Source organism: Tachysurus vachellii, chromosome 17, assembly GCF_030014155.1.
Source record: "Tachysurus vachellii isolate PV-2020 chromosome 17, HZAU_Pvac_v1, whole genome shotgun sequence".
NCBI lineage: Eukaryota > Metazoa > Chordata > Actinopteri > Siluriformes > Bagridae > Tachysurus > Tachysurus vachellii.
Window position 1 is genome coordinate 13,183,478 of NC_083476.1, and position 13,518 is coordinate 13,196,995.

Below are 13,518 nucleotides of genomic sequence, written 5' to 3' on the forward strand. Positions count from 1 at the left end.
TCAGGATCCTGTGATCTTGTGATCTCTCTGGGCAATCTCACCATCTATTAGTGCATATGGAAACCTTGGAAAAATGGGACTGAATAAGGGACTCATAAAAAACTGGAGTGGTGTGTGTATAGAAATGTACAAATCCTTCTGATGCTGTAAAGGAGACATTGACATGTCAGTTTAGCTCTGTGGGATTAGAAGGGAGATAGTTGACTGATATCAGGTCTTCCTCTGGGCAGCACAAAGTCACAAAGTTCTCTTACACCACTCATTGCTACACTCCCTCCACTGGCTTCCTGTAGCTGCCCACATCAGATTTAATACACTCAAGGAATGATCTTTTCCTAGATGTCTGCACAGATTAGTCACTGACTGTCTTCAAACAACAACTGATGACCTACCATTTCATGTACCACTTAAATTAACATTTTGTTACACAGGGTTTTTTTTAAACTGATAGTGATCATGATTATGGGATTCACTGGTCATGTGGTTCAGCATGAAGATGTATTTACTGATAGAAGCTTCAAATCACTTCTGTAAGTCTTTGGAGAAGGGCATTTGCCAAATGCCACGAATGTGCTGTTATATTAAATATCAGCACTGATTCGCAAGTAATCACAGCACACATTTTAGTATAACAGCACAACTGCTAGGGTTATATTTAAGGTACTGACAAAAGTATTTTGTTTAATTTTTGCTCTGTCAACAAAAATAGTTCCAAAAGAAGCCAGGGCTGAATAGAGTGTTAGTTTAGGGCTAGGCAACATGATGATATAATACAATTATGCCCCGGTATACTTTTCTGTGATATCGCATTTATCATAAGATCTTTTAACAGTTTTTTAAAATTTTCAACAAACTTTGGAAGCAATGTTGTACTGATTTAATGTATTTCAAAGTTAGTTACTAAATCTATATCATGATGCATGTTGTTTATCATAGAAATGACTGAAAGTATCATGATTTGATATGAAGTTTTGTCATATTGACCAGGCCTATGTTGTGTTTTGCCATAAAATGTAGATGATAAACCCACAGCCCATTGTAAAAATGGTAAAATTGACAAACTATAGCTAATTTTATGTAGAGAACATAAACAAGCATTAAATTATACATCAAATACCAATCAATATACCAATCAAATGAATAAACCAGAACTAACTCTTCCGATGTATCCACACAAGTCAAATCATTTTTCTTCTGTGATTGTAGACACTGTTGAAATAATGGTATTGTAAACCCATAGAGACAAGAAAAACATTTTGGTTTAAAAGCAGCAACATTTAGTTACATTCAACTGATGTAAGAGTCTGCTGGATTTCAGGCATGTGATATCATGTAGTTTCTACATCTGTGTAAACAAGTGGAAAGAAAAAAAACACTCTGTTTTATGTCACATCTTTCTCCTTCTTCTGGTTAGTGTTTGCTTATGCAGCAAGTGGAGTGCAACATCACAGGTTTAACTGAATGTGATCACTGATACTAACTGATAGTCAAGAGTCAAGTCAAGTCAAGTCAAGTCAAGAAGCTTTTATTGTCATTTCAACCATATTTAGCTGTTGCAGTACACAGTAAAATGAGACAACGTTTCTCCAGGACCATGGTGCTACATAGAACAAAACAAAAACACTGTCATAGTGACAGTGCAGTAAATGTTCTGGACTGATTTAACCTGTCAGGAATATCTTACACTTTCAATTTAAGTATATATTCATCTGCCCATGTCTGTCTGGTCAACTCAATTCAGTCTGTCTGTCTGTCTGTCTGTCTGTCTGTCTGTCTGTCCGTCCACTCAGGGCACCCTAATGTGAGCTCAGACACAGCTCACTGTGTTGAAGAGTGATGAAACAGTGTGAGAACAACTGCAACATCACAGATGGAGGAGTACAAATGAATGAGGAATGTAAACCTCCCCTGTCTATCTCGCTCTTTCTTTCTTTCTCTCTGTCTGTATATCACTTTTAGGTCTGACTCTCACTCTTTCTGTCTGTTTGTCTGTCTGTCTGTCTCACTTTCACTCACTCACTCACTCACTCACTCACTCACTCACTCACTCACTCAATCACTCACTCTGTCTCTCTCTCTCTGGTGGGATTCCCCCAAATCCCCCTGTTACAACCACTACTACGTCTACAAGTTGAAATTAAATAAGGAGGTACCATGTTTTCTTTGGACTGTGTGTGTGTGTGTGTGTGTGTGTGTGTGTGTGTGTGTGTGTGTGTGTGTCCTTATTGTGGCAAATTTTCCAGTTTTGCTGATGACTAAGTGACGTCTGAAATTCTTCAGCAGAAATCTTGTTCTTGCTTTCTGTCTTGACTTTGATCTTCATGTCTTTGAATTTTTCCTTTTATCACTTTTACTTTTAGTTAAACTGCTGTTTTTTTTTACTTTGGTTTCAGTGTGTAAACCACACCGTGGTCTCATTCTCGTTGCTTTTAATAAAATTATTTATTCTTGATGACAAACACAGACATTGCAGGCGATACTGCACACGTTAAAACAGCAGGTTCTGGGATTTGTATAAACGTCAAACCACATTTTTACAGTTTCAGCCTCATTTCTCCACACAGATGAAGAGTGGAGGCGAATTTATACTGCTCTTTAAAATTTTCACTGAGATTAAACTTTGGGAGCTGCGTTAAGATTAAAAGCAGTTCCTAACAAAAGAAAAACAAATCGGTGTGTTATTACCAGAGAATCTCTTGGATTTTAGCCGCATCTGAATCTTAGGCATATTAGTAATTTTTCACATTTCATGTGTAAACATCTTTAAAAAAATCAGTGTAATGATATCCAAGATTTGATAGCTTATTCCAGAAAGAAACCAAATCTGAGGTTAAAAATAAATATAGACGACATTTAAACGGATAAGTTATCGAGTTCATAGCAAAGGTATAGCCTAAAGACATGTGATGATCATGTGAAATACAACTCATCAAGTAAAACTTACATAAGCACTTATATAAAGGTCTCAGTTTGTTGTAAAATCTGATGTAGGTCGAAGGCATGAAATTGTTTATGTAACAAACAACTAAACCATGTAGACACTTATACAGAAACTTGCCATTTATATAGAGATCACTGATCATGTGAGAATTGTTCATAAATATATCACTACAGACATCTGCCATACATTACAGACAGAATATATCTGGAATGTGTCTTATTACATCTACATAAATTTTAAATAAATATTGTGTCCATTTGATTTGAGATGCCACAGAAGTCACATGAAAATGGCAGATATTGATAAATCAGTACTCCATATAATTTTTTTTGCACGTTTGTCACACTTCAATATTTCAGATCATCAAACAAATTTAAATATTTGTCAAAGATAACACAAGTAAAGACAACATGGATTTTTTAAATGAAGGTTTTTATTATTAAGAGAAAACTAAATCCAAACTCACATGGCCCTGTGTGAAAAAGTGTTTGCCCGCCTGTTAAAACATAACTGTGGTTTATCACACCTGAGTTCCATTTCTCTAGCCACACCCAGGCCTGATTACTGCCACACCTGTTTGCAATCAAGAAATCACTTCAATAATCATGTCGATATCCAAAGAAATTCAGGAACAAATGAGAAAGTAAGTAATTGAGATCTATCAGACTGGAAAAGGTTATAAAGCCATTTCTAAAGCTTTGGGTCTCCAGTGAACCACAGTGAGAGCCTTTATCCACAAATGGCGAAAACGTGGAACAGTGGTGAACTTTCCGACTCATCCAAGATGTCACAAAAAACCTCACAACAACATCCAAAGAACTGCAGACCTCACTTGCCTCAGTTAAGGTCAGTGTTCATGACTCCACCATAAGCAGAAGACTGGGCAAAAATGGCCTGCATGGCAGAGTTCCAAGGTGAAAACCGCTGCCTAGCAAAAAGAACATAAAGGCTTGTCTCAGATTTGCAGGAAAACATCCTGATGATCCCCAAGACTTTTGGGAAAATACTTTGTGGACTGAAGAGTCAAAAGTTGAACTTTTTGGAAGGTATCTGTCCTATTACATCTGGCATAAAAGTAACACTGCATTTCAGAAAAAGAACATCATACCAACAGTAAAATATGGTGGTGGTAGTGTGATGGTCTGGGGCTATTTTGCTGCTTCAGGACCTCGAAGATTTTTATACGGCTGTTATAACTGGAAAAATTAATTCTGCTGTCTACCAAAAAATCCTGAAGGACAATGTGCGGCCATCTGTTCGTGACCTCAAGCTGAAGCTAACTTGGGTTCTGAAGCAGGACAATGATCCAAAACACAACAGCAAGTCCACCTCTGAATTACTGAAGAAAAACAAAATGAAGACTAGTGGCCTAATCAAAGTCCTGACCTGAATCCTATTGAGATGCTCTGGCATGACCTTAAAAAGGCGGTTCATGCTCGAAAAAAATTCCTCCACAGTGCTGTAACAGACTCATTGCAATTTATCGCAAACGCTTGATTGCAGTTCTTGCTGCTAAGGATGGCCCAAGCAGTTATTAGGTTTAGGGGAAAGCACTTTTTTACACATGGCCACATAGGTTTGTTTTCCCTTAATAATAAAAACCTTCATTTAAAGACTGCATGTTGTGTTTACTTGTTATTTACTTGTTAAGTAGACAAGTTCTCATATACAGTATGATGTTCATAAGCTGTACACCACACAGCATTCAATTGTAATGGACTCAGGAAGTGGTTGAACTATGTTGAAAGAATTAAGTCAAACATCGCTAATCAAAAGGATTTAAGAAAAATAACTCTGAGCTATAAACTTTCATTTAACGTTAAATTGTTTGTAAATACTGCCCCTGCCACCAAATATAATCCAATACTACTATCCAAAGGATTAGAGCGACAGTGCCAGTAGTCGTCCTATCTTTCTAGCATAAGCAATTAGCATTGTAAGCATTGTTAGTCAGCACATTGTGAACTCTCATAGAGTAGAGTTATGTCTCTGTGTTTTACTCATTTTATCTTATTACTAATCTCGTTACTATTATGCTAACTGGTCCCCATTCCTATTCGCTAATTAGCATACATTTAGCAGTTTTTCTTTTATGTTTCTGTTGATACTCATAATAAACTGAACATTTCTGTTTATTCAACAAATGAGGAGCATGAGGAACATTTTTGTTCTTGAATCTCTCGATTGAGCTCCAGTTCTGGGACAAAATCATCTATTTACACCATAATTGCAGCAATCAGAGATATTTTGGAGTGCTACGGCTGAGAGAACATCGCTGGTTCTTTACTGAGTATGGATTTTGGCTGTGTAATATACAACAGTTTCAGTGTGTAATTGCTGTCAGGGGATTTAGAGATTGTAGAGATTCCTGCAAAGGTGTTCTACATTTCTTGTTTTTTTCCCTTTTTCACATTCAGGAAAAATAGAAACATGTGTGTGACTTTATCATGACTGAAACATTCACTTTTTTAGATAAACTCTCTACAGAAAACATTTTATAGGAATATAAAGCATTTGAATTATTTCCATTATTTAAAGCTACACTATGTGGCCAAATGTGCATGCACACCTGACTACACCATCCCCGAACTGATGTATTTGTAGGCTGTACCTTTACAATTTCCCTTCTCTGGAACTAAGAGACTTAAACATTGGATGCATTGCATCGTTCATTGGATTATTCCCCGTCGTCGGAGATTCAACATAATTCAACAGCATCTTCCATCGATTCACTCATCAGGAAACTGTAGTAAGGATGGCGTTGCTAAACGTAAGATCGATCTCAAACAAGACATTTGCCATTAATGAACAAATTTTATCTCAGGAGTTGGACCTTCTTTTTATGACTGAGACGTGGCTAAATGCCGGTGAACTTGGCCCACTCTCTGAAGCTTGTCCTAAAGATTTTACCTTTTTTAGCAGGTCAAGGTCAGTTGGTCACGGTGGGGGCTTAGCTACTATTTATAGAAATAATTTAAAATGCCGTCTACTTGCTTCGGAATTGTTTTCTAGTTTTGAAGTCCAGATATTTACGTTGGACGGCCGCAACCCACTGTTATGTATACTTGTTTATAGACCCCACAAGTACAATAAGGATTTTATATGTGAGTTTTCGTGTTTTTTATCTTCTGTTGTGCCAAATGCAGATAGGCTTTTGATATTGGGCGATTTTAACATACATGTCTATTGTCCTTCAAAGCCTATGGTAAAAGAATTTCTCCAAGTTATGGACACTTTTAATCTTATACAATCTGTTGTTGGTCCCACTCATAACCAAGGGCACACACTTGATTTAATTTTATCCTATGGTCTTTTAGTACGTGATGGCATCAAAGAATTTTTCCTGTCTGATCATAAGTCTATTATTTTTAACATAGCTGTTCCTAATTTGGTACCACATACGGAAAGTTATTTGGTGCAGGTCATCCATAAATTGAAGCCCACCTTTTGTTCGTCGGATGTTGTCCCTCCTCTTCTTTTATTAGAGACACTCAACTCTATTAGTCCTAGTTTACTGTCAATAATTAATAGCAGTTTAATCAGTGGGATAGTCCCATCCTATTTTAAACATGCCACCGTACAGCCACTACTTAAAAAACCAAATCTTGATTCAACAGATCTAAATAATTACCGTCCCATTTCTAAATTACCGTTTTTATCAAAAGTTTTGGAGAAGGTTGTGTTTAATCAGCTTTCTTCCTTTCTACAGGAAAGTGGCAATTTCAATAAATATCAGTCTGGCTTTAGACCTCAACACAGTACGGAATCTGCATTGCTGAAAGTTCTAAATGACTTATTGTTGATTGTTGATTCTGGAAATCAGTGCGGTTTTAATCCTGCTGGAGCTTAGTGCGGCATTTGACACACTCGATCATGGCATTCTTTTAAACCGCTTACAGCAAATTGGGATTCAAGGACGTGTTTTAGATTGGTTTGTATCCTATTTAAAGGATCGAACCCTCTCTGTAGAGACTGGTAATTATTCATCATCTTGTGCACCAGTTTTGTATGGGGTCCCGCAGGGCTCAATTTTGGGTCCTGCTCTATTTTCTTTATACATGCTTCCTTTGTATGCAATATTTAGGAGGCACAATGTTTCATACCAGTGTTACACAGATGATACTCAGTGTTATGTTCCCGTGCACCCAAAAAAAGGACGTCTCCAGTTTACAGTGTCTGTTTGATTGTCTGAGAGAGGTCAAAGAGTGGATGTCTGCCAACTTCCTTCAGTTAAATGAGTCTAAGATTGAGGTCTTAAACTTGGCTCCCCTGCTTCTACGGAGGTAGTGGCTAGTAAACTGGGACCTCTATCTAATAATCATCATTCACATGCCAGAAACTTAGGCATTACTTTTGATTCTGCCTTGACTTTTGATAAACAGATCAATGCTGTGGTTAGAAGTTGTTTTTATCAGCTAAAGAACATTGCAAAGATGAAGTCATTCTTAAAATCAAAAGACATGGAGACTGTAATACATGTTTTTATTTCATCCAGATTAGATTATTGTAATGTATTGTACTTGGGTGTTTCAGTCTCTATTGTCTCATCTTCAACTTGTCCAAAATGCTGCTGCTCGATTGTTAACTGGAACAAGGAAGAGGGAACATATTTCACCAGTGATGATCTCTCTTCACTGGCTTCCAGTTAAATTCCGCAGATTTTAAGTCTCTTCTTCTTTATATGTTAGATGTCCTCATCTTTTTAATGTTGCGTATGATCATAGGTAAGCTCACTGGTATAAACTTAGTCTATTATCTGTTGTTGTGTCCTATGTTGACTTTTGCATTTTGTATCTTGTTTTGTATTTTATTATATGCTTAAATTCTGTACAGCACTTTGGCCAACAGCTGTTGTTTTTAAATATGCTCTATAAATAAAGTTGACTTGACTTGATTTGACTTAAACATATGTTTATTCATATGGTGTAGTTACAGCTATACTTAGCTAAATATCCAATATTTGGCATGTGGAATTTCTAACATTACATACATTTTCTTTTTGTGCACTTCAACATTAGATACAGTTTACACTAAATTGTCTACATTTAGCTAAAACCCACTTTGGCAATTTTAGCTGTTGCCTCGCTAAGGTTTTGTAAGATTCCATTGTTTATGCTAACACAAGTATGTTTGGCCATTGTGCTGTGGTAACTAGTGAGCTGGTTTTGGAATTATGTGATTGGCCAACCAGCTGTGCTGCTAATGTACAGTGTTTCTGTATAGATTAAAGCTTTTAAAATATATTTTACTTCTCCAGTATAGTGTGTCCTTTCACAAAGACTTAAAATTAACCTTTTGAGAAGCTATGAATTTTTAGTTATCTGATAAACCCTGTTTATGTCTGTGAATGTACCGATCTGTAATGAGATCTTAAACGTTAAATAACTGAAAGGCGATGTGTATTAAGAGCAAATTAATAAGCAATAATATAGATGACATTTAAAGATGATTAGCTTGCAAAAATGGTTCTATTTGGAACATATTAACTTCTGAATGTAGACATCAAACTTCACAAAGAGTTCTTCTTTAATATGTCCTTTTTTCTGTTTGCTTCCTCTCTCTCTCTCTCTCTCTCTCTCTCTCTCTCTCTCTCTCTTCTGTATCTGTCTGTATGATTCTCTGATTATTTCTTCCATTTTTCTTTCTGTCTTACATACACGTCTTATAACATACATACCTGCATGTGCATGCACACACACCCACACACACACACACACGCACATTTCTTTTGACAAACAAGTTTATTATTGTACTGTGAATTGTGGTGCCATGTATAAAAATAAACCACTCTGTTTTCTTCTCTTTTATCCCTCTGTGCTTTAAAGTGTGTTTGAGGAGAAAAAAAGGCACTGAAATAAATGTGTGTGTGTTTTGCTGATGTCAGCAAGTGTAGTGTGGCATTGTGGGTAAAATGTCCCTCATGTCTTTAATAAATAGATTCATGTGAAGCTACTCATTTAGAGGTTTTGGGCTCTTTTATGTTTCTATACGTGTGTGTGTGTGTGTGTGTGTGTGTGTGTTTGTGTGTGTTTGTGTGATGTGTGTGCGTGAGAGAGAAATTCAGAATGTTTGAGGTACTATGATTGAAGTGACTCTTGAACACAGCTTCCATCGTTACAGCAACGTCTCTGTAAGTTGGCCTGGCTATGGCATGTTGGGCGCAGCAAGTTGTTCTATTTACTAAGCATATAGTTAGGTAAAATATGATTATTCATAAATAGTTCAGTGGTGTCGGATGTGGTTTGGGACATAGCCTGTGAGTGTGTGAGGTGAAAATCACTGTTTAGCTGACTCAATTTGATGATGTCTTATTAGCATGTTCAGAAGAATGTAAAATGAGGTTATATTCTTTTAAAGATGTGCATGGAAACTGGACTAAAGATTCACTACAGATTCATTACACACACACACACACGCTCACACATGCGCGCACACACACATACACACACACACACACACATATATCTGGTTCAACAGGTGATGCAACTTTATGAATGATGAGAAAGGTAATGTCACATTCAGTTCTCCCCACACACACTCACACGCATACTGCAATACTGTGAGCGCCATTACTTGACGTCATTTGTGAGCAATAAACCATAGTGCGGAGGAGTATTAATTAAAAGTTTTTACACACACAGACACACACTATTCACTTTGCACTCTGGAGTTTTGCTGATACAACATAGTCAGTAAATCCCACAGTTCATTCTGTTAGATAGTGTCCAAATGATGTTCCTGTTAAAGACAGATTACCCATAGTGCTATGAGGGAGTGTGTGTATTACCCATAAAATACTGTGTCCAATGCCTGTGTCACTGGTTGCGTATCATGTGTGTAGGTTTGTTTCTGAATGTGTGTTCCTGTATTTCTCTCCCTGTGTGTATGCGTGTTTGCATATGTGTGTGGTTCAGTGTGTGTCTCTCTGTGGTTCTGTGTCTGTATAACATGCTTTATGTGAGCAGTGCATAGTGCATGCAGGTAATACAAGCCCAGATGTGAACAGGTCCAATGCAGTACAGACACATGACCTGCTTACTCAGACTACCTTCAAAGTTTATTTGGGATGCCTATGACCACAGAACATTTGTATTGTGAACAATAAAACATTTTAACAGGTGTGTATAGACTTTTTATATCCATATTCTCTCTCTCTGTACTTCTACCTCCACCAGTGAGCTGAATGTCTGTGTGTACATGTTGAGGCAGAAGTTTAAAGAGTTGGAAAGCAGCCAAGTTTACTAGATCAAAGCAGCATTTACTTCCGTAATTTACTCCTCTTTTTGTTGTTTTCAGAGCAAAGTGCTATGAACACACACTCCAAATAATACTTCCACGTGTAATCATGAGTCTGCTGTGTTCTTGAGTACAGTTTATTGCCACAGTTTCTGTGTATCTCTGTGAGTCTGTGTGTATTTCTATATCTTTATCTGTTATTGTGTGTCCTTGTCTCAGTATTGTGTGTCTCCCTTTGTCTGTCTGTGTGTGTGTGTGTCTGTGTCTGTGTGTGTGAGACTTACAAAGAATGCAGGAGAGACAGAATGTAAAGCTTATAAAAACTCTCTCTGTCTGTCCCACAGTGTCCCGCTCTGCCCTTTCCTTCCTCCACAAATCAGATCGGTGTCTCCACACCCACTTCCCCTGGTGGGTGGGTGTGTGTGTGTGTGTGTATAAGAGAAAGAGAGGGAGAGAGAGAGAGAGAGAGAGAGAGAGAGAGAAAGAGAGAGAGAAGTGTAGCCCCTGTTTGCTAATCATGCATTAGTGCTTTAGTGTCCTGTCTAAATGACTGCAGTGACATCATCAGACTCTGCCCCCACATGTGGATGACAGGATTCACCTTAAAGTGATGACATTAACTGAGTGTAAAAAATATAAAAATATATAAAGCTCCTTCTGTGCTGATTTTATACATTCATCCAAAGTTTCATAAACTTGACCTTAATCTCTGTAAATCATTTATAATCAAACAGTTCTCTTCCAGAGATAATTTGCTACTTATTTCCTGTAGGATTGGAATACAAGGAAAATGATGGAAGATTTTTACTTCACTGTATTATTCATACTATAATGTTGATTCAGATTTATTCAAATTTGTTATCAGGGTAAAGTTTGTAAGTGTATAATGTATTGGGTAATGCAGACAAGTGTTCAGTGCACACTGAAGTTTTTGAGATGAATCCTGTGTCCTTGAGAGACAGCGAGCACGAGAGAGGAAGGGGGTTGTCTCTCTCTCTCTCTCTCTCTCTCTCTCTCTCTAGTCCTTCCATCTCTTCACACATGCACACAAACTCACACACCTTTCCTCCTCCACCCAACAGAGGAAGTTGTGTGTGGATCTAATAATCCTGCCACACACATACACACACAGACAATTATGCAATGCCTTTAATGAGACGTCAATTCAATAGTCTCAAAAGAGAAAGTTCAACATTGACTCCCATACACACACACACAAACACACAGGGCTTTGTACTGATGGATCTGATAATTCAGAAAAAATAACAAAGCAACATCTTTGAATCCATTCATTCATTCATTTATTCAGTACTTCTACTACTACCAATAATAATAATAATAGTAATAGAAATAATAATAATAATTATTATTATTATTGTTATTATTATTGTTGTTGTTATTATGTATATATATGTTGTTATGTATATATTATTAATAAAAAAACAAGTCATATTTGTCTATTTCTACATAATACACTTATACAATTTGATCATATTGAATCTATTGAATTATAAATTTACGTCACAGACTCAGTCTGCAGTGAGCTGTCCTTGTACACTTTGTTCTCGTTACATAGAGTGTGTGCGTGTGTAGTGGTTTTTATTACTGCTTATTTTGGCTCCATGATTTACTTGTGCTGGAATGTGGAGCTGTTGTCGTAGTAACATCCATCATAGCAACCAGGTACACTGGTTTGGAGCACACCTGATTGCGTAACAGACTGTAAAGCAGAGCAAAGTTCACACACTGGTAATTCCTGTGAAGTAAAAGGTAACAAGGTCAGTGTGGGAAGAGTTACAACCTCTCTAAATTCACTTCCGTTTAGTTGAGCAGACTCCCTTACAGTGACTAAGTGATGATGTGTGTAAGTGTAAGTGAGTGTGAGCAGGGGTGCTTCAAAAAAATTACTATGCATCTTCTGCTGTTGAACAGAGGCCTAGAGGTTTTGTTTCAAAATATTTGTGCCAAAGATTTGGAGCTGATGCATTCTATCTTGATTAGAACCCCAGTCCCACCCAGATAAGCAGCCGAATTAAATTCTATTCGGTTCACTTTTTTGTAGCACTTTTAACAATGGACATTGTCTTAAAGCAGCTTTTGTAGAAATATAAAAGCTCAGGATAAAAATGTCAAATTTTAAAATTTAACCCTAATGAAAAAGCCTGAGGAAACAAAGGCAAGAAAAAACTCCCTGAAACAAAACGAGAAAGAAACCTTGAGAGGAACCAGACTCAAAAGGTATAGTGTATACCTTTCTGTATATACTAATCTATACATTAATATTAAAAATACTGAAGAATATTTGGCAACACATTTAAATGAATGTTACATTTTATTTTAGTTTTTGTTTCCACTAACCTGACATGCTACACTAGCATAGCTAAACCGCAAAAATCTTAAAATCGTAAAAAAAGATCTTTCCCCATTTACCTATCTCCGCTAAACAAACTGGCATTGTGTCTCAAGCTGTTACGATGCAGGACAAAGGCGAGTGAGGATCCAAATGCAGATTAGTTTAATTATTCAAAACACAAGAAAGCAGCTGAACAGACAGGCAGACAGAACAAGGCTAACAGGAAACGGGAACAGGCACACCAACATCCAACATGCAATAACGACCAACCCCAGGGAAGTGAACAAACAGAGTATAAATAACAGACAGGAACCAATCACAGCGCAGAAACAATCAGAGACAAAGACAACACACCTGAAGGAGAGAAGGAGTACAATTAATGTTCATGGAAACCAAAGAGTGGGCAGAGCAAACAATTAGCCACAGGGAAAGACAGCAGACAGAAACAGGACAGAAACACAGACAGACTCATTACAGAGCCCCCCCCAGGAGTGGATTCCAGACACTCCAACGCAGAACTGGAGGGTGGTGGAGCGGAGGCGGAACAGGGGGCGGGAAGGCGGGCCAGGTCCATGTGGCAGCAGAGGGCAGGGCAGAGCCGGCAGAGCAGGAGGCCAGGGCGGAGCCGGCAGAGCAGGAGGCCAGGGCGGAGCCGGCAGAGCAGGAGGCCAGGGCGGAGCCGGCAGAGCAGGAGGCCAGGGCGGAGCCGGCAGAGCAGGAGGCCAGGGCGGGACTGGAGACCAGAGTGGTGCCGCAGGCAGAGCCAGCGACCAGAGCAGGACCGGAGGCCAGGGTGGCGCCGCAGGCAGAGCCAGCGACCAGAGCAGGACTGGAGACCAGGGTGGCACCATCTTCGCTTCAGCAGGTTCGGGCGCGTCGGCAGGTTCGGGCGCGTCGGCAGGTTCGGATGCTTCAGGTGCCTTAGGTGCTCCAGCCGGTGCCGTAGGGATGCCGGCCGCCATCAGGCCACCATCGGGGTGTCTGCCAG

General features: G+C 38.4%; 1 protein-coding gene across 1 annotated transcript in view; it reads left to right on the top strand.

Moving 5' to 3' along the window:
• Nucleotides 1-1,246: 1,246 nt before the first annotated feature.
• Nucleotides 1,247-13,518, top strand: part of kif20a (kinesin family member 20A) — an 82,893-nt gene continuing 70,621 nt past the window's right edge. Inside the window, exon 1 of the mRNA XM_060891653.1 lies at nucleotides 1,247-1,256. The gene's annotated coding sequence lies outside the window, so the exon portion shown is untranslated. The remainder of the gene's footprint in view (nucleotides 1,257-13,518) is intronic.